Below are 19,717 nucleotides of genomic sequence, written 5' to 3' on the forward strand. Positions count from 1 at the left end.
TTAGGCAATTTTTATTGGAGTAATTCTGACAGTTGTCATCCTTGAATTGCTTTGAGCATATGGCATATTTCAAAGAGCAGATTGTGAATCATAAAAAATAAAATTAATAACTAACCACAGAATCAGCAACAGTATAATGACAAGAAACAACTACCCTCTAGCTTTTTTTTATCTCTTATCGAATAAATGGTAAATTCAAGGTCAAATAGAAGTTGTTTTCTTTCTTCTATGGTTGCATGATTTGATAATTTCTTAAATTCTTTTTTTTACCTTGCTTTGGCATCCTAATTTCTTTATGGTCTTCTGGCATTTTATTATTTCAAATTTTAGTTCTTTTATTTGAAGTTGCCAGTGAGAAGGGGTTGTAACATGACTTAAAATATGTTTATAAATAGAAATATGGTTCAGATCAAAACTATTTCAGGCTGCAAGTGAGTTTAATGTAGTGGCCTCCATTTCTTGCTTTGACAATAATTTCTTATTTTTGCTAATGTCTTTTTCCTAACTTTCTAAATACTTAATCAGACTTAATCACACATTAATAGTCCTGGCCCTGGCTAGGCTCAGAAATAAACAAAGTCAGAAATGGATAAAAAGTTCCTTGCAAAACTAAAATAAGGTTGTGCCTGTCCATGTAAGACAGCTTGTATCTTGCCTAGTTTTGCACTAATTTTAGTCATATAAAAAAAAAAAAAATCAATAAACATACATTTTAAGGAAACAATCCATCCATCAGTATGAAAAGGAACAAAGCTTAGGCAGCCAGCCCAAGTATTCTAGGTGCTATTTAGGATACTTCCTTTTGCAATATCCAAATGTAACCATTAAGAATAATTACAGATGGTAAGGCTGGGATAATAAAGCATGGTGAAAAGAGGGCAATAATTTAAGAATTAGTTTGAAGTGCAGTATCACGGCAATGTGAGGAATATTGTGTATTGAATATGAGAAGTAATAGCTTTTTAAGATTGTGGAATTCTATATTATGATAAGTATTATGACAGCTCATGCCAGGGAGAGCAGCTGAGTCTGTAGTCGGTGCAGCACAAACCAGCACTGCTTCCCAAGCACAGGCAGCTTATTTGTTCTGCAGTTTCCACAGGGAGGTCACCTGCTAATTAAGAAAGCCCCCATCTTAAGTGTCCTGATCTGGTCACTGCAAAACCACTTGAAGGAGAAGGGTAGAAGCAGACTGCCTGTCTTCCCGTGGTGAATATTCTCTGAATATAACTCTCCAGTGAAAGAAGCAAGCAAATTGTTATAGACTGAAGGAAAGACTTAACTAGACATATGGAGTTTGGTTAAGAGATGACTAAGGAGAGTCCATAAAGCAGGAGGAGGATTTGCAGGTAATGTAAAAACCTTGAGTGCATAGCATTAAGATCTACTAGCCTTTCAAGAAAAACAAACAAAAGCCTCATCATTTCAGACATTTAAAAGTAGACAAAAGAAAAAACTAGCAAATGAAATTGAGGAAAATTCTGCATAGCATATTGGAGATGGGATAAGTCACTAGGTCTTTATCATCCTTTATGTCAAGGATTCACGTAACAATGTATCATGCCTTCAAAACATGTATTAATGGTTTTATAAAAGTAGCTTCATAAATGTCTCTTCTAATCCGTAGTCACACCCTGTTTATTTGGAGGCTCTTATACAGCATCATGGATGGTCTAGTGCTCACAGGTAAAGGGCAGGAGTTCTGCCTACACGGCCACTCTGGTTTGCAGGGAGAGAAACCTATAAAGAAAAATTCAGGCAACTACTGTTACTAGAACTTCTCAATGATACGAGGTGTTACGAAAACACAGGTCTTGATTTTTCACCAGTTACAGCTTCAGATGTGAACCTGCTAATTGCACTTTCTGCATTTTGGTGGATACTCCTAAACCCACAGATCCCTCAGTTATTGACCTAAGAAGTAATTGCACCTCTGCGCCAGCTCAGCAAGCTGCCTCTGCCAGGGAACCTGCTGTGGTATCACTATAACTAACAGTAATCATTGCCCCTGAGGAGTCCATGGATGGGAAGGAGCAATGATAAAACACGTAAATCGGAAGGGAAAAGCATAAATTAAAGCAGCATAATGTAGTGGATAAATGTGAAAATTGCATATGGGAAAATAAAATGTTTTTCCATGGTTAGAATATTTTCCCAGTACTCTGCACTCAGATTTAATATAGACTTAAGTCAACTCTCAGTTTAATTTTGTTTTGCAATATTCCAGGAGCTTCATAGTTTTTATCAGGATCCTTATTGCTTTTTAACCAGGTTTTATTTTGCCCTTAATGTAATAAGAGCAGCGCAGCTGTAGTTTCTTTAAAAAACCTGTATATGCGTGAATTCCTGTAGGTTTCCTAGATTTTAATGAAAAGATTTTTAAAAAAGAGAAAACTATTCTTCCTCACTATACTCCCCCATAGCCTGAGATGATTTCAGCTTTCCATGCAGATAGTGATTTTGAAAATCAACTCGTATTTGATAAGATGTCAGACATTGGTTGAATTTCTGACAGTTTATTTGTCCTCTAATGCTTTATCTATTAACTAAGAAAAAATTAGAGGAGTCTTTCTGTGGTTTTGGACTCTTACTTCTTTGTACTGCTGTAGAAACTCAGTTTAATGCCAAATGTATCATGTTTAGTTCATTTTAATCTACTGCATGTGAGCCTGATCTCATAAGCTCTAAGTACACAGAACTTGCATTGACTTCAGCTGTATTCAGATGCCGTTTCTGGAGGATCAATCCCAAAGAATTTAAACTCTGCTAATTAGCCCTTTAGTGGGAACTTGAGTAATTCTGTACCTTGACTGTTCAAAAATGAAGCAAATCAGAATTTACGGGAACTGTGGAGATTAGAAATGAGTATACTAGGCAGTTAATGATAATTTTTTCCATTTTCCTGAGAAGATTAATTGCAAAACTTAATTGTGTCAGATTAAAACCCCATTTAAATAAGTAGACTATGATTGTTAAAATTGTTACTATGTTCAGAATAAAATTAACTAAACATTTTTAAACATCAAATAAAAGAAATTATATTTTCCTGTCTGATTACAGGTAAGGTATGATGTTTTAAATACAAACTGCATAAGCTCTAAGTCTTGGACTAGTAAGTCTTCAGCAACGATGGTCATGATACATGAAAAAAAGTCCTTTAGGATCTTTAGACCAAGATTTTTGAAAACATTTAGTCGAGATGGCCTCTGAGTGGCTGCTAAACTATTTCACCAAAGGGAAACACTTTGCTATATTAAATAACATGAAAGTGCACATCAAAATCTTAGGATACCTTTCAAAAGAAGTTGAGAGGGGAAAAAAAAGTCTCCCAGGAGTTTTTGTTTCCCAACTGGAAGCTCTCCCTCCCTGGAAGGTGCAGTTCATTTTCTCCTCTGGGTGTGCTGCTGCTCCATTGTGCCCTTCTCCCTGGCTCAGTGGCTGTGGCCCTGAGTGGATCAAACAAACCGTGGTGAAAGTTTCCCTCATTTGCATCACTTCTAGACAGCCCTGTCGTACTCTTTGCTGACAGGAAATCACTGTCTTTGTCACCTTTTTTCAGCGATCTCCTTTTGGCAGAGATCGGCCATGTGACCAGGATTAATCACAACAACAGTTCTGGCTCAGAACTCAATGACATGTTTTCCTCAGCACTTCAGTAATGGTGTAGAGGAGTCAGTAGGAAATGACTACATTAATTTCAAAGTGAAAAGATAATTAACACTTAAGGACTAGTGCTATAACCTATGGAGCTATTATTCAAATTAAAACTAATTTATTGCAAACTTGTGGGAGAAAAAAAATAAAACAAAAAAAGCAACCAACAACCAACCAGCTATCCTTTCATGTAACTGTAAAAGTAACCCTACAAGAGTTCCTGAGTTTAAAAAAAAAAAAAAAAAAGCACAAACTATATTTAGCGCAGCAATATAAATACCTAAAAACTTAAACATTTGAAACTGGGGGCTGAAGTATGTAAAGTGCTTACTTAGATGATATGAATAGGATACTGGCAAACAAAAGCAGCAGTGTGCTCCTAGAATGCTGTGCTTCAAGGAGTTTCCTTGGCAACAGAAATGCAGTTCCAAAAGTAGACAGAACTTTCCTCAGAAAACATACTATTAATAACAACCTTCCGGAACAACTTGGAACAATTTGACTACTTGGCAATAATAATGCCAAGTGTTCTGCAAATTAATCTAACACATAACAGTTATATGTTTCTCTTGCCCATAATTCTCCTGAACCGGAGGACTGAGTTTTCTGCTGTTAGAGGATACAAATGTGCAAAGCAGTTCCAAATGCTGTGCCAACAGAGAGAGGGCTCAAATAGCAGCAGCCTATAAGGATCAATTAATGTGCTTCGTATCATTTTAACTTGTGAAACAGATTAGTTTAATTGGATTACTTTGTTCCATTTAAAACGAGTCCTGCGTACCTACTGAAGCCACATTGTAGTTGAGTCTATTTCAAGCAGATTTTCCATATAAAGAAAACGTATTAAAAGATTAACAGCCTGTAGAGTGATATATTTGGGCAATATGCTTAGGGGATTGGTTATAAACTAGAAAACGTGGAGATTTTTGCTTCTATGCTGCGTATCCTGCACAGTGCAGGATGCCTTCTGTCTCTCTGGTATTCTGTCAGTGCCTGTGTGGAGCTGCTGAAACAGTCAGTGGGAGAAGATGATGATCATTGCTTCAGAGGAAGCTCTCAGCACACAGCAGGATTGAGCCCCTTGTAGGTAGTAACTACAAATCTGCTGTGCATGCAGTATTTTTAGATATGTCATCATTTCTGTATGAGCCAAGAGAATAAACTAATTTCAGATTTGCCTTGCCAATAGGAATCATTAGAATTCCACTAAAGGCCATAAGTTTACCAGACAGGAAAGGTAGGCTGTTCTTCTGCCTTGACTTTTCCTGAATTCTTAGATCTAAAGGTTAAAAGTAATCAATATCTCATTGTGCAGCCTGATAATAAGTAATAACCATGATGTTAAAATCTAAATGTGATTGCAGATAGCACTTAGGTGTGTTGACCCATTCGGGAGGGATTTTTTAATTGCAATCAGAATAGTCATTATAGTTTGCTAATAAACTTTTAGGCTACCTGGCAAAAATAACCACCTTATTAAAATATTAAGTGAAGGCTTTTATTTTATCTAACAAAGCATATGTAACACTGAAAAAAAAATCTGCTAAATAACATCAATGGAGATATTCTTTAGCATTGGTAGCAATGGTAAATTACAGAATTGCAGTACTTACTTATGCCTACATACATGGATTGATACATGCCTCAATGGAAGCTGTTCTTTGCCTTTGTAGTGTGCTTTTCACTGAAAATGAAAATGCCCAGGAAAATGCCCATTTTCCACGCACAGGAAAATGCCTGAGCTCAGTTTTGCAGAAAACTCTGACTTCAGTTACTATTCTTCACAAAGTTCAGTAATTTCCATGTGCTAGGTTGTTGGGTTTTTTCCTCAACAGATTAAGAACCACTGTGATTTCCACAGTGTATAGGAAAATCAACTGCCTTGTACAAATCTGACGGCTATTAGAACACCAACAAGTGAGTTTAGGGTCTGACACAACAGTTTCCTAGTTTCTTATTGCAGAGGGTGATGAAATGTATTAACTTTTTCTACACAAGTATTTTCACTTCAGTTTCACTGGAGAACAGAGTGGAAACTCCTTTGTGACACATACTATAACAACCAGTTCATTTTTCAGTGGTCTGTATGTTTAACTTTGTAATATGATTAAATTCCTTGCTACTTCTGGCAAATTCTGTATTTTAAAAAGCAGAAAAGTAAATTATTGTTGGCGAAAAGTCTTACTTAAGGCAGATAAATGTTGTTTTAATGTCTTATACAATTACAACAGGAAAACACTAATTACCATGCCTACAATTACAAAGTCTAGAGAATGGATAAAGGCAGAATATGAAAAGTATTTTTACATTTTCTTTCTTGCTTCCATAATACATTTCAAATGTAAACATGCATTTTTAAAGGCAGTGCTGTAATTTCTATGGAGCAGACTCCCTGTATTTCTGCAAAAAGTGGCTTCATGCATTTCACAAGACTGAGGGGGTTTCTTCCATTTCTTCCCAGCATGACATTGAAGATGAACTTCACATTGTAGCAAAGCAGTATTTACTGAGCTTGTAGCAAAAGCCAGCACAGCTTTTGGGAGATTAAAGCAGTGTGTCTAGAATGAAAGAGGCATTGAACTTCAAACAAAAGTAAATATGTACCACATAGCTGTCATCACCATTCCTTAGTACAGCTGCAAAATATGGACAATTTATGGTCATCATGTCAAGCATCTTAGTCAACTCCACATGCTCTGTCTTTGCGCCCTTGCTGGTATAAAATGGCAGGGTAGGATCCCAAGTAATAGGACCCTAAAGCTTTCTCAATTATTCAGCACTGAAGCAATGGTCTGGCACGCTTACCTGTAGTGGTCTGAGTGGATACGTCCAGCAGTAAATTACTCAAGGCCATTTTCTGTTCATCAAGCATTTTTAGCTTTTAAAAAAGGAAGTGGCACTGTAATTCACCCAAAAGACTGATGAGATTTACAACCTTCATTGTTTTCTATATGCCAGGACTGTTTAGTGCCCAAATGAGGTGGAAAGGTTTCAAGATTAGTCTCAGATATGCTAAATTATTCACGTATTCTAAAGACCAAGTAAGAATAGTTGAAGTATAGAAGCATTCTGGCCTAATAACTGGATCAAGAGTCCCTTAGAAAAGTTGTTCTATTTGTCCTGCTATATATGCAAACACCAGGGACAACAGTACTTGTGCTGCAATGTTCTTCAGTGCCTTGAGCCAAGTAAAGAGGCCACGTGAGGCTCCAAAACATGGACATGTTCTGATTTACATTGATCTTAGCACAACCTTTCAAAACTTTATCCATTTGTCTAAAGAAGTTTAGGTTTTCCATATTTTCTGTTTGCTTCCTGATAACACTGGGTCACACCCAGACCACATGTAAGCAGTACAGAGTCCTAGCAGCTGCCCACTCTGAGGCCAGTGCTTAGAGCTTTCTGGAATATTTTATGAAAGTTCATATGAATCAGCTGATTGAAAACATCTCATGAAGTGGATTTGTGAATGTGTACCCATCACACCCTGTTGCTGCAGAATGGCAGGTGCTGCTACAGGTGTGCAGGACACACTCCAGCAGTGTCACTGAGCAGACCAGCAATGCGCTGTCACAGGCTGTGGGGAAGGCTATGGAGGGATTGTACCTTCCCCAGTAATCCACTGGGAGGAAGGGTCATCTGTAAAGGCTAATTTTGACTATTAAGTGAGCTAAGTAGACCAGCCTGTATTGTGAGGAAGTTCCTCTAACAGTTGATTCAGAACAGAAGATTAAGTTAAGCACTAAAATAGTTTCAGAAGAAACCTTTTCTCTCTCTCCACTGATCGTATAAGAGGTTATGAAGATCAGCCTCTCTTGGAGTTACCTCTCACTGACTCTCATCAAAAGAGGGATTTTTAGTACCATTGTGTCATGTCTATGCAATATTCCAGTTTGAAACCCTGCTGTGATTCATCCAAATTTTGACAGACATTACACTGGAGTTTGATCATCTCTGCTCTACCCATTGATTTTTCTTAGAAATGGGAGATGATAGATACAGAATTGCTGTTAAGAGTTTTTCAGGTGGAAACTTTTTAAAGATAAACATTAGCCTTTTTGAATGTATTGAGACTGATACACTTTTGTTTTTTGCTGGCCTTTATCAAGGAAGACTGTATGTCAGCTACACAGGTAGAAGATCAAAATTTCCCAAGATCTCTTAGTTTGTTATTATGTGTGGAGAGATAAAATAAACATTATCAGAGGTGAGAAATAGTTAGTCATGGTATCTCTTTTTGTTGCCCCAAAAAGTTAAACTCTATTGTTTTGTTTTTTCAGTAAGCATATATAATTTATAGCCAGGGTTCATTTTTCTTCAGCAATTCAATAGTCAAATACCTCATAGTGTGCATAAGGAAGGTTTTTGATTATTGCTTTGGCTTGGGTCAAAGTAAAATTCTACTCTAAGAACTTGTAGTTGATTTAATTTTCAGTTATGGTTTTTACACATCTCTTTTTTGTTAGCTGTCTTCTAGACTACTTAGAGTGTTTATGCCTGGGTCTGAAACATGTAATAGTTAAAATTAATATAGAGAGAGAGGAAGAGAGAGAGAATATAGCAAGTGATGAAAGTTACCTCTCTTTTCCATTTTTGCCTCTGTACTGAGCCAAGGATCTTTCTATCTGTTGACACGGATGATACTACATGATACCTACTAAAAATTGGGATGGGCATGAAGATTCATATTTGATTAATTTTTAATAAACTTACAGAATATATATTTTTTGTAAATATGGCCAAACAGCAGTTTGTCATCAAATCATGAATGCACAGGGTAGGTTGGTAGCTAACTCCCAGTGGCCAAAGGATTAGACACAAGTGATGAGGTTTCATTGCAGATGACTACTGTTGGTCTGGGCTCCCTGGGCCTGCCAAAGCTTAATAGTCCATCAGTGTAATGAATAAAAAGCCAGTTTGAGGCTAGAAATGTTAGATTCTTCCATGTTATTTCCCTAAATGTAGCATATGAGATCTGAGACATTGGTCACATTAGAGAGGAAAGAAATATCTGTGGTTACCCAGGTAAAAAACTTCTTACCATCATAGGACATAGATAGCAGTGACCCTGAGCACCAGGAAAACTGGAACTCCAGACAAAAAAGACTTTGCTTTGAGGCAATAGAAACAATGTTTTAGTCTATAAAGCAAATTGATCAGAATAATACAAATAATTCTAAGCAAATTTAAAGCTATAGTTTTTCTTAACCAATACCAGAAACAGGAGGGGATATGGTATGGTGCCAGAAACTAGAGCACCCATGTGTAACTGGAGACATAAAATATTTCTTAATTGTATCTCTTCCCAAGATCACTTGTGAAATGCACACTTCCCATTCACAAGGAAGACATTAGATTAAATCCATTTGAATATGTGCTTCCAAACAGTGACAGAACTATCCAGAGAAGTGCCAAAACAGAAACAGTAGAACACACACATAGATGTAAGTCAAAAGGACTCATGAAGCAGGACAGATGCAGACTGGCTGAAAGTGTAGGCATTTTAATGCAACATACATAGTGTATCAGACAACATGAAAAGTAAAAGGAAAAATGACCTTGAGAAAAAGAGCCAAGCAGACAGATTGAATATTGAAGCTACTTTTGAAATTAAAATATAACGTCTGAAACCACGGAGAATTTAAGGTTTTAATGAAGGAGATATCTGTACTGTGACTTAAGCAGATCTAAATATTCTCAATGTTTTGGCTTTGCAGAAGGCTGCCATGCATTCAATTGCTATATTTGCAACTATGCTATTAGATCAATGACTAATTTGATACCAGCTGAATTGTGGAGCCAGCTGCAGTGCAACGCTGATAAGGAGCAAAATTAGACTGGAGAGATGCAACCAAGCACTGCAGATGTACAATGAAATCATTATGACACCAGTGGATAAATGCAGTCAGTCAATAAGGAACCTCTGAAATAAGAGGTGTCACCACTTAAAGTTCACTACAGCTATTTTTACCAGAATTGTACAGACCTGTAGCCACAGGCCTATGCAAGCTCTGATTTCAACTGGACAGCAATATTGCAAAGCAGTACCTGAAAGAAACAGGAAAGTTGCTGTGATTGCTTCCTACCATTCTAGATGAATATAATATATATTTGAAGAAGATGAGCACTTAGAAATTTCATTGAAGAGAGCATAAAACCCCATCAACCACCCTGGAATCCCCCAAAACAGAATCCTGATAGGCTGGTAAAACTGCTGAAGAAGGCAACATGGCAAAGCAGAGACCATGCACCCACAGAAAGTAGTGCAGAATGGATTAAAAAAATCTGCTAATAGTTAGAAAATCTTAGAGTAAACTGATTCCAAAGTCATTGAACAAAATGCTGAAATTGATGTCAAAACCAGATTTTGGCATATTGATCTCAATGACCAATATATCCACTGTTTTTCTGCGTATTTTGTCATGTATCTCTAGGATTTTATGCTCATCGGTCTACTCTCTTCTAGAGGTATTCCAGTGGGATATGGACTGGGCACCCTTCCTCTAGTGAATAACTGATGGCAGTCTAAACAGAGGAAACAGAAAAGTCAAAGAAGAGGAAATCTATAAGCAGCTCTCAAATGGACATATGGGCAGGAGCATTATACTAAAAGCAAAATACTTGAAGGAATCTGGAAAAAAAAAAAAAAAAGTTAAAGGATGGGGAAAATAAAAGAGGGGGGGCAGAAAGGAAAAAGAAAGGTACCAGTTCTTAAATAATAAGAATATTCAAGGGGCTGAGCTATGGTCTTCCACTACAAAGAAGTGGGGAATCCCTGTTACAGACTTGAAGAGCTTTAGGAGAACTTCCTAGTGATACAGAGCTCCCCTAGCAGCTCCCCTATAATTTTTCTCCACACCGTGGTAGCAGTAGTAAATGAGAGTAGAAGCAAGAATGAAAATACCACTTCTTCCAACAGAGATCCCCAGAGAGCCCTGGTTTCTGAAATCACTGAAAGTAGGAATTTCAGTCTTGCCAGAACAACAGTTCATCTTTCTCCTTTCATGTGCAAAATGTCCCACTAGTTATCTGTTGAGCAACATACCGCATTTAAGACACCGCCTGCTCCCTTCAGCTGTAGACAGACCCACACCTCACCTTTTTTTAAGTTTCAGTTGAAGCAATGGGTGTTTCTCTACAAATGAATGAGCAGTACTGAGTCCACCACAAAAGCAGATTAAAATACTTACAACCTGAGTGTAGCTGCAAAACATTTAAAGACACATATCTTCATTTAGTTCAGTTGTCTGCAAGATACAGATCACTTATACATGTATTTTGACTAACAGCACAAATGCTAAATAAGTGAGCTTTGCTATTCCTGGCACATTTCAAAGTTACTCAGAGTATTAAAATGTTAAGCAATAAAATTTGTTATTTGATGGAAAATGTTTCTCTTTGGCTCACATAAATTAAAATTCAACTCTTCCTGTTAGAAGCCAGATTAAAAGAGAGATAGAATATTGCTAGTGACCTGCAATAGGCAACAGCACGCAGAAATGCTTGTTGTGGGGAATTGGTGGGATATATGTGAGGAGCTCTTTGCATCTCTGTTAAAAGCTATGTCTCCCACAAGCTATTTCTTGGCTGAACAGCAGTGTTCTGTCTCTGTGGACTAACCATTTCCACAGATATGCTCTTCATTGCCATGGTAAACCAAGTAGGAAATCCTGACCTTGGTGCTGAGGCATGCTCAAGTGATAGATAAATATTTCTGTTATTTTCCTGCATATTTAAACACTGAGGAAATACATTTCCTGCACTTTACCCAAGTGAATTCATACCAGAAAAATGAATCTTTTACCATTTTCACCTGTTTCCTTCCCTTCAAACCAGTCACTAGAAATATACTAGTATAATAGCTTGCACAGCACTGAAAATCTGTTGTGGTCATGTGTGCCTGTATGTGTTTTGAACATCTCTTCACTGTCTGGGTAACCTCCAAACAGGGAGACCTAGAGCAATGGGCGATCTGATGGGCTGGGTATTTGGTTTCATTAAAACCAGCATAGACTATTTGGATTATGCATATGATTTGTTTGCAAATTTAATGTTGAGGTCGTATGAGAAAAGGTTTTTATATTGATATATATTGATTATAAGGCTAAAATTAGCATGGAACTCTGGCCATTTCCAGTCACATGCATACTGCACTGCTTTCTGGTGCTTTCTAAATTCTTGGCTTCTGAAAATACGGTCCCTTTTCCAGGTTCTTCTGAGACTGCTGCATCTTTAGATTCTTTTGTAGCTATATCTTTTGGCTTGCTGACTTAATCTGCTAGGGCCAGAACAGGCTACTGCAGGGGTACCCATTTTAACACCAGCAGATTCTGATTGAGTGAATCTCAAAACCAGGCACTCTCCCACAGTCTGATCCCAAGTTTTCAGGTCATCCAGCAGTTGAGGATCTTTCTGAAACTTTGACCTTAACTCATCTGTTCAGTCATTTCAGCTACTTGTCACTAGTCAGCAGTGACTTCAAAATTCATGTCCACTTTTGTGATTGTGAGTATAAAATTGCTTGCACTAATGCCTGTTGTCACCACTTTGTATGGCTAGAAGATATTTGTACCCAGATGTCTGGGCATAGCAGTCTGATTTCCTGTGTCCTTCCTAGCTAAGTGGTGCTAGACAACAAATTTTTATGTGCCCTCTGTTCAAGCTTCCCAGGGAAGTTTCTGGGAAAGAGTTACAGGGTTTTTTTAATATTTTGTGGTCTTTCCTAGGTAGCTGAGGGGTACAGTGTGATAGACTGTTCTGCTATGGAACTTTATTTTGTCATGTGGCTTTGAAAAGCTTAGGAACTTAGCTACTGCTAATTTTTAACACAAGAAAACATTAACAATCAACCTTGGTATCATACCTCAAGTAGTGACCCCTCCCGGGAAACCTAAGTTTAAGAAAAAATTTCTTTTACAGATATTTACATTAGTTCCAGTAGGCTTTAGCTGATGAAGTTTTATGCATTTCTTTCATGTTTTTCTTTTCTTTCCTCTTAATTTTGCGTTCGTTTGAAACGGCTAATTAGGGGATTTGACCACCAGGTGGCCTGCTATACTCTGCTCCTGCCATGAGTCCTCACTCACAGTTTGAGAGGGGTGTGCAAGAATATTTATTGATGCTTCTGTTGTTAGATGGTGTTATTCATCATCTTAACTTGGTCTTTTTTGTTGTACCAATTGAATGTAAATATACTCACACTAGTGGGGCTTTTTTAGGCCTACAAAATCTTGCAAAGTTAAAAATATATATAATGCCCTTCAGAGATTTTTTTTGTATGGTTTAAACATTCAAACCTTTTTCTTAAGTGCTTAATGGCTTTACCAAAGAACAGTTAACTTATGCCTTTGCCATTTCTTCCACGCTTTATTAAAGTGGCAAAGAATAAAATCAATGCTGTGACAATTCTTCAGACATCAGTACCAAATGCCAATCACCAATGAGCTGGAAAAATTACCTTTAATAGGGTTAATGTAGTGCTAGTGTAGTCACTTAATGTATAAAAGCTCTATGTCCTGTTCTAAAATGTGTTCTAAAATTACTTTAATTTCTTTAAACTTCAGTTTATAGCAACATATTATATAACTTTAGCATAATAGTTAATGAAATGACCTAAAATAGTTGACTCAGATGTAGATTTGAAAAAATTAACCTAGTACTTTAGGAACACAGACTATTCAACATGTATGTTTTTTTATTTTTAGAATTGTCACTAATTATGAAATTATTGTTAAACTAGGAAGTACAACCACTTAAACTAGGAAGTGAAACCACTTTGTTACTGAAGTGCAGATACTATTGACAAAGTTTTTGTCACCATAAGAATCACTTATTTTTCCTGATATTCTCAGTAGAATGTTTTACTTCAGAAAACTGTAAGCCATAAAATAATCAATGGGATCTCATTGTTTCCCCCTCATTCTACCTTCGTCCTTTGAAGCATTTATTTCCTTCTCAGATATATTTATGTTTTTTCCATTTTTTGAGACATGCCTGCTTATTATTCTTTACATAGAATTCAGACATTAAAATAGCAATAACCTACCAGTCTATAAATCCACTGCCATGGCAAGTGTTGTCTAGATTTGGATATTGACACTATAGTAACCATTTTATCAGTCTGTTTAGAGCACAGAGATTAACATTCAACATGAGATAATGTAATTCAACGCGAACTTGTGGGGTTTTTTTCTAAAATAACATTTCTGCGGTTTCATTGCAGTATCTTTATAGAACTGTTCTTTTTTAATTGCTGAAGGGTTCTGCTAAAAGACAGTCGTGATGCTACATGCTGGTTTCAGAGGAGGTCATTAGAAAAGGGGCAGATTCACCGGTCTGTCAAGATGACTTCACATTCAACTTTAAAATTTCCAAAGTGAATCTAGAATACTGGGTACTATGCACTAGAAATTTCTTTCCTTGTGGGTGAAATTGTCATTGATATGATCCACTTCACCTGCTATTATGGTCTTTTTCTTCTGCTCCCCATCCTCCTTTCCAGCTTAAATAGAAGCAGAAAGAATTTTTAAGTGAACCAGAGGAGCGTAATAAGTAAAAGCCAAAACGTGAGTACAGGCTATATTGTCCATAAACTTGGATTATTTTTCATTTATATCAGAGCCCAGTTACTGAATTTTCTCTTCCTGACAGCTCTAGGGAGAACCAACCCTTAAGAATTACTAGAGTATGTGTATTTGACTATACCAGCCTCTGCAAATATTATTCAGCTCCTCTATGTTTTGGTTCTACATACTGTAATCCCAGAAACACCAAACAGAGTTAACCCAGGATCAGTGCAAGTCATCTGGTTTCATGTTTGATTCCTGTAGTAACGTCATGCTTTCAGAGACATTCAAGCTATTGGCAAAGGTATAAGAAGATAAAACATCTGGAAATCAAAATTAAACAAATTCAAACTAGAAACAAGCCGTGCAGTCTCGAACAGTGAAGGAAGTTGGTTATTTATCATCTTACCAAGGAATGCTTTGAATTTTTCATCATTTGCATCTTTAAGTCAGGGTTGGATGCAATACCAAAATATCTTCTCTGAGCCAGAAAGTTGGGAGCTTAATATGGGAAGGAAAGGTAAGACTATGGCATGTTATGTACAAGCAGTGAGGTTAGATTATGACAATTTCTTGAACTTCACATCTGTGAATTGGCCCAGGTTTTTCAGAGAGTATTTTGGCAGAATGCCATTGAAGATGAGAAGACACTTTCAGTTTTCATCATGCCAGCATATAAAAGAGTTCACATTTAGCAGCAGTATAAATCCTTGAAAACAGACACCTTGAAAACAGACAGGGAAATAGAAAGAAAGAGAGGGAAAATGTCTTTTGCTTCTGTCTCTCTAGTTGCTCAGTAGACAAGATGAGTTTAGTGTCCCCATGTTCATGTATTCCTTTAAAGATAACTATTTGTGTTGATTCCTAAATGTCTTGTGGAAATCAAGATCTATTGAGTTCAGAGCTGAAGTATTTTCTACAATGCCTTTAATGTATTATAAGTACAATAATTCTTTTTTTTTTTTTAGTCTCATGTGAAGCAAACATTGTTAAGTAATTTTGATCTCAGACAATATATTCTGTTGGACAGAACACTGGAGTGGATCTCAAATGACTTGAGTTCACACATCAGAGATCTCCCCTGACAACAGGCTTGGTGTCTCTCTGTATCTCAGTTTCCCATTTTAAATTGAAAATAATATTTCTCCATCTCACAGGACTGTTGCAGAGGACTATCTGGAGAATAGGAATGGCAACTTGAGCCTGACTGTAAAAGACTGAGTTAGGGATACCCTTGCTGCTGTCCATTTGGAATGAGACTTAATAGCTCTCTTAGGCACAGCAGCTATTAGAGAAATAGAGGTACTTGTTTACACTGTATACACTGTATTGTTTAATATCCAACATTTCTGGGCAGAACTGAAGTTCAGAGTAACATCTGGCTCCGTCATATAATATCACAGAATAAGGTGTACATATATCTATTCCTGGTGGTTCATGATCACACTTCAGAGCAAACCCAGTGTCACATGCAGGTGGCCAAAGCAGGATTTCTTTGTTTATTTTCTCTTTTCATTTCCGATTAAATGTTTGATAGTTCTTCTCATTTTTATTGCTTAGGTTTTGCCTTTCTTAATTATTACTGTATTAAAAACTTATTATATTCAGAAAGTCCATTTTTTAGAAATAACTCAATCTAATTTTCTAAGACTCTGAAGATGAAAAGAAATCATATAATTTATCATGTATGTTAATTTTGAGAAAGAGTGCCCACACTGATACAGTCCTTTAAATATCATTTGGCAAATATAGTGGTTTTGTTAAGTCATCCAGAATTTAACTACATCTTGGAAGAAGTTTTCCCACCTTCAAGGTAGTCTGGCTGTTGCTGAAGAAGCTGCTTGGGCATGGAATTATGCTGTTTCAGTCACCAGTGAGGAAGAGAGAAAGCATCTGTATTAAATATCAATAAGTCTTCCAGGATGTTGCCAGTCTCAGGTATGCTGAAGAAGGACAGTTGTTAGTTCTTGCTGTTCAGTCATCCTTACACAGTTATTTTATTTCAGGGACTGTTGAACTTCCTATCAATAAGGCAAAAAATGATCACCGCTGCAGAATTTACCATCAAAGCTGATAATACTGTAAAAAAAAAGAAATATTTTCTTCCATGTTAAAATAATTCAGTGACATTTGTGAGGTGTGCAACTTCTTGCCAACTCTTCTAATTTAAAACATTATCTGTTTGATGAAAACATATGTTAGAAATTTTTATTTCAGTGATAGGAAAGGCACTAATGAAATATGCATGTATGAATTTTGTATTGCATAAGTTTACTCTTTCTTGCAATGTGATTAAAAGCCAAACATCTGGATTATGTTTAAAAAGCTTAAATTTCCAGTTTTCAGAGAGATTCAATCTATCTGCACACTTAGCCTTAACATTTTCAGCATGCTGTTAACATTACTTGCTATTGTAAAAAAGTAAGTTCAGATTTAAACAAATTTGGATTTCTCCGAATGCTAAAAATGTTTCTGCAGCATCCACGCAGCCATAGTTTAGGCTGTGTCAGCAGTTCCATTATAAATTGGATCTTGAAAATAGTTTGTAGTTGATCATAAAAATAACTTTTCAAACTTGAGAGTATTTTTTCTTTTATTACAAAAGTAATGTTTTTCCTAGAATAATATTAAAAGTGAAATATTAAGCTCTTAAGAATTTATAAGATTCAAAATGAGATTAACCTACTGTTAACATAGATTAATGGAATGGGATGCCAGCGTTCTCTTTTTTGTTTTAATAACATTAATATGTACTGGAAAAGTTAGCTATTATTAGCTGTGTCTCTTGAAGGGTTCAGGTTATGTCTGTCTGGAGATGCTAATAAGTAGTTACCTATATAACTTTCTTTTTAACATGTTTTAATAATAGTTTTGATGTGGTACGTGCTAATGGTATTGCTGTAAGGGGAATTTCGGTGATTGCCAGTGTTTTAGATAGGCAGTGGATATGTTTTAGCACTCCTTGTGGACCTGCTGCATGTGCCAAATTTGACATAACTCAAGGGAAATTATAAGGAACAAATCAAATAGCACATTATAAAAACTATTAGCTTTCACTTTACTTAACACAGTACAGGAGGTGCATTTAAAATAAAAATTACATTTTTCATTTTAACTTTGGAGCAAATTGAGAAATCCACTGTCAGCACCCTTTCTGATCAGCACATAGGTGGGCCCTCAAACAGATGTAAGTCCTGTCATGTAGGAAAAGTTCAAACACTTTAAAGATCATGTTGTTACCCTGGATACTCCAGGTAATGAGAACTCAGTTCCACACGTCTTGAGGTTAGAGACTTTTCAAGCTACACACAGATTCCCTCTGGTCTTGACTTGGTCACTCAGCAGCTTGCAGAGATTGTAGGGCTATCACCACAGGCAGGGAACGTTTTTTTTCTCACAGCTGACAAGGTCCAGTGACATGGCTTACTGAAGCTGCTGTGCCTTAAGTGGTGGCTGTGCTATCATTGTGGATTCTCCTGTCCTTTGGTAGAGATTTTGAGTTCTGCCTCTGTTGGTCTGGGGGACTTAGATTTCCATTTGGCTCTTTTTTTTTCGGCAGGGAACCTCTTCTCCCATGAAACAGCAAAGCAAATAGGTAAGAAGAAGGATCCAAAGATATTCTACCTTCAAACATATCCCAGTAGGTATTGCTAGAAGAGAGGATAATTTATTTGTCGATTTTCAGTCAGACTTCACTCACGGGAGGCTATTACTGACCACCATTAGCATTCTGGCTGAGTAACAATGGAGTAAGGACTTCAGAAGAGCCAGTCTGTGAAAGATAAATGTACAGGAACATCCATTTCAAAATAGAATGATGCCTGTAACACACGTCCTGACAACAGTCGCTGCATTTGGAATTAAATCTTTGTGTAAAAGAGTTCCAATTTTATGTTTCATGCATTCTGCAGAAGCAGGCACAGCTTAGCAGAAGGGAAAATAACAGGTTATAAATTACTTTCTTTGATTATCTTCTTCAAAAAAACTTCATAATCTTACATTGCTGTATTTTATTTTGTAAAAATGTAAATGTAAAAATGTAGCTATGTGAGATCTGGGAGATGTAAGGTCAGCATTTCAAAATATCCAGATAAGGATTGAGGTGTGACTTCCTATAGTCTACACCAGTGTTTTGGAATCTACTTTGTGGTTTTGATTTGGGTTTTTTTTTTCAGTTGGTTTTTTTTGGGGGGAGGGGTTGGGGATTTTTTGTTTGGGTTTTTTTTTGTGGTTTTGTATGGTTTTGGGTTTTTTTGGTTGGTTGGTTGGTTGGTTGGGGTTTTTTTTCTGCAATAGATATACCTGAGCATTAACCCAAAGATACAGTAGTCATTAATTCATAAAGAGCACTATTTTTTGTTTAAGATCAGTTATTCTCCAGGCAACACAATAAATATAAATTAAGCTAAATTCACATTTGATATTTTAAGCATGTCTGTTGGTTGCGTCTGTATTAGTCTGTGCCAGAAGTCACACCTCTGGTGCAAGGTGTGAAAAAACCCTCAAAGCTTTAACAGCATTGTTGCAAGCAATACAAGACAATCAAAAGCTCATTCATATCTCAGCTAAAGATCCCAGTATAACACATAGTTTTCAAGATGGATAAAGTGTTTTAATCAGAAGTACATCAACTCTGTGGCCTGCCCAGATCTGTGTTGTAACCTGTATTGTGGGACTGCGTTCTACCATGATCTGCCTGGTTTTGTCTTTATTTGTAGATGGACAGAAGTTTACGAATCTAGTGGAATCTCATGAACCTGATACTTGATTAGTCTCACAATATGAATTCAAACTGCTGCATTTTGGCTATATGTTCTTAAGAATTTAATTATATTTAAAATCTGGTTAATAGTGTAGTAAATAACTGGTATTGCTACAAAATTGCATTCTGAAAGTAATGGGATTGAATTCCAACAGAAGTTGACACTCAATTAAAATTTCCATATATCTAGTGAATTAGCCAGTTCTTGGCTGCTCTATTAAGGTGGATGTCTCCCTGCTTAACTGAACACTGAGCAAGACAGGGAAAATGCATAATAAAGCCAAATCAAGACTTAATATACCCACTCAATTTTTTATTGTTTGTATCAAGGAGTAAGCTTGCAGAAAAAATTCAGAGATGTGGATTTAAAAAAATAATTAAATAATCAGTATTTAAACAAAATTTCTCTATATTTAGAGCAACAAAGCTTAAAAAAAATTGAGGAGGCTTTAAAACTTTTTACTGAATTACTGCCATCAGCCAGTAGATCCATGGGGCTTGTTCGGCTAAAAGCCACAACAGACTTTGTAATGCAATGATGTAATCTTGGCTTTGTGTCATTTATATTCAACCTAAAAAAACAATTTTCCTGAATAGACAGGCTGACAACAATATTGTTCAGTGTTGGTTTTTATTTGGATTGTTTCCAAATGGTTCATATGCCTCCACAGCAACACGCCATTCCCGCTTAAGTTTTTGCTCTGAATTCCAAAGTTTCCCCTTTTTCCTCGCGTTT

General features: G+C 36.5%; 1 protein-coding gene across 1 annotated transcript in view; it reads left to right on the forward strand.

Moving 5' to 3' along the window:
• Positions 1 to 19,717, forward strand: part of AKAP6 (A-kinase anchoring protein 6) — a 222,023-nt gene that overhangs the window by 143,622 nt on the left and 58,684 nt on the right. The gene's annotated exons all lie outside the window — the stretch shown is intronic.

This window comes from Calypte anna, chromosome 5A (genome assembly GCF_003957555.1).
Source record: "Calypte anna isolate BGI_N300 chromosome 5A, bCalAnn1_v1.p, whole genome shotgun sequence".
In the NCBI taxonomy this organism is placed as follows: Eukaryota; Metazoa; Chordata; class Aves; order Apodiformes; family Trochilidae; genus Calypte; species Calypte anna.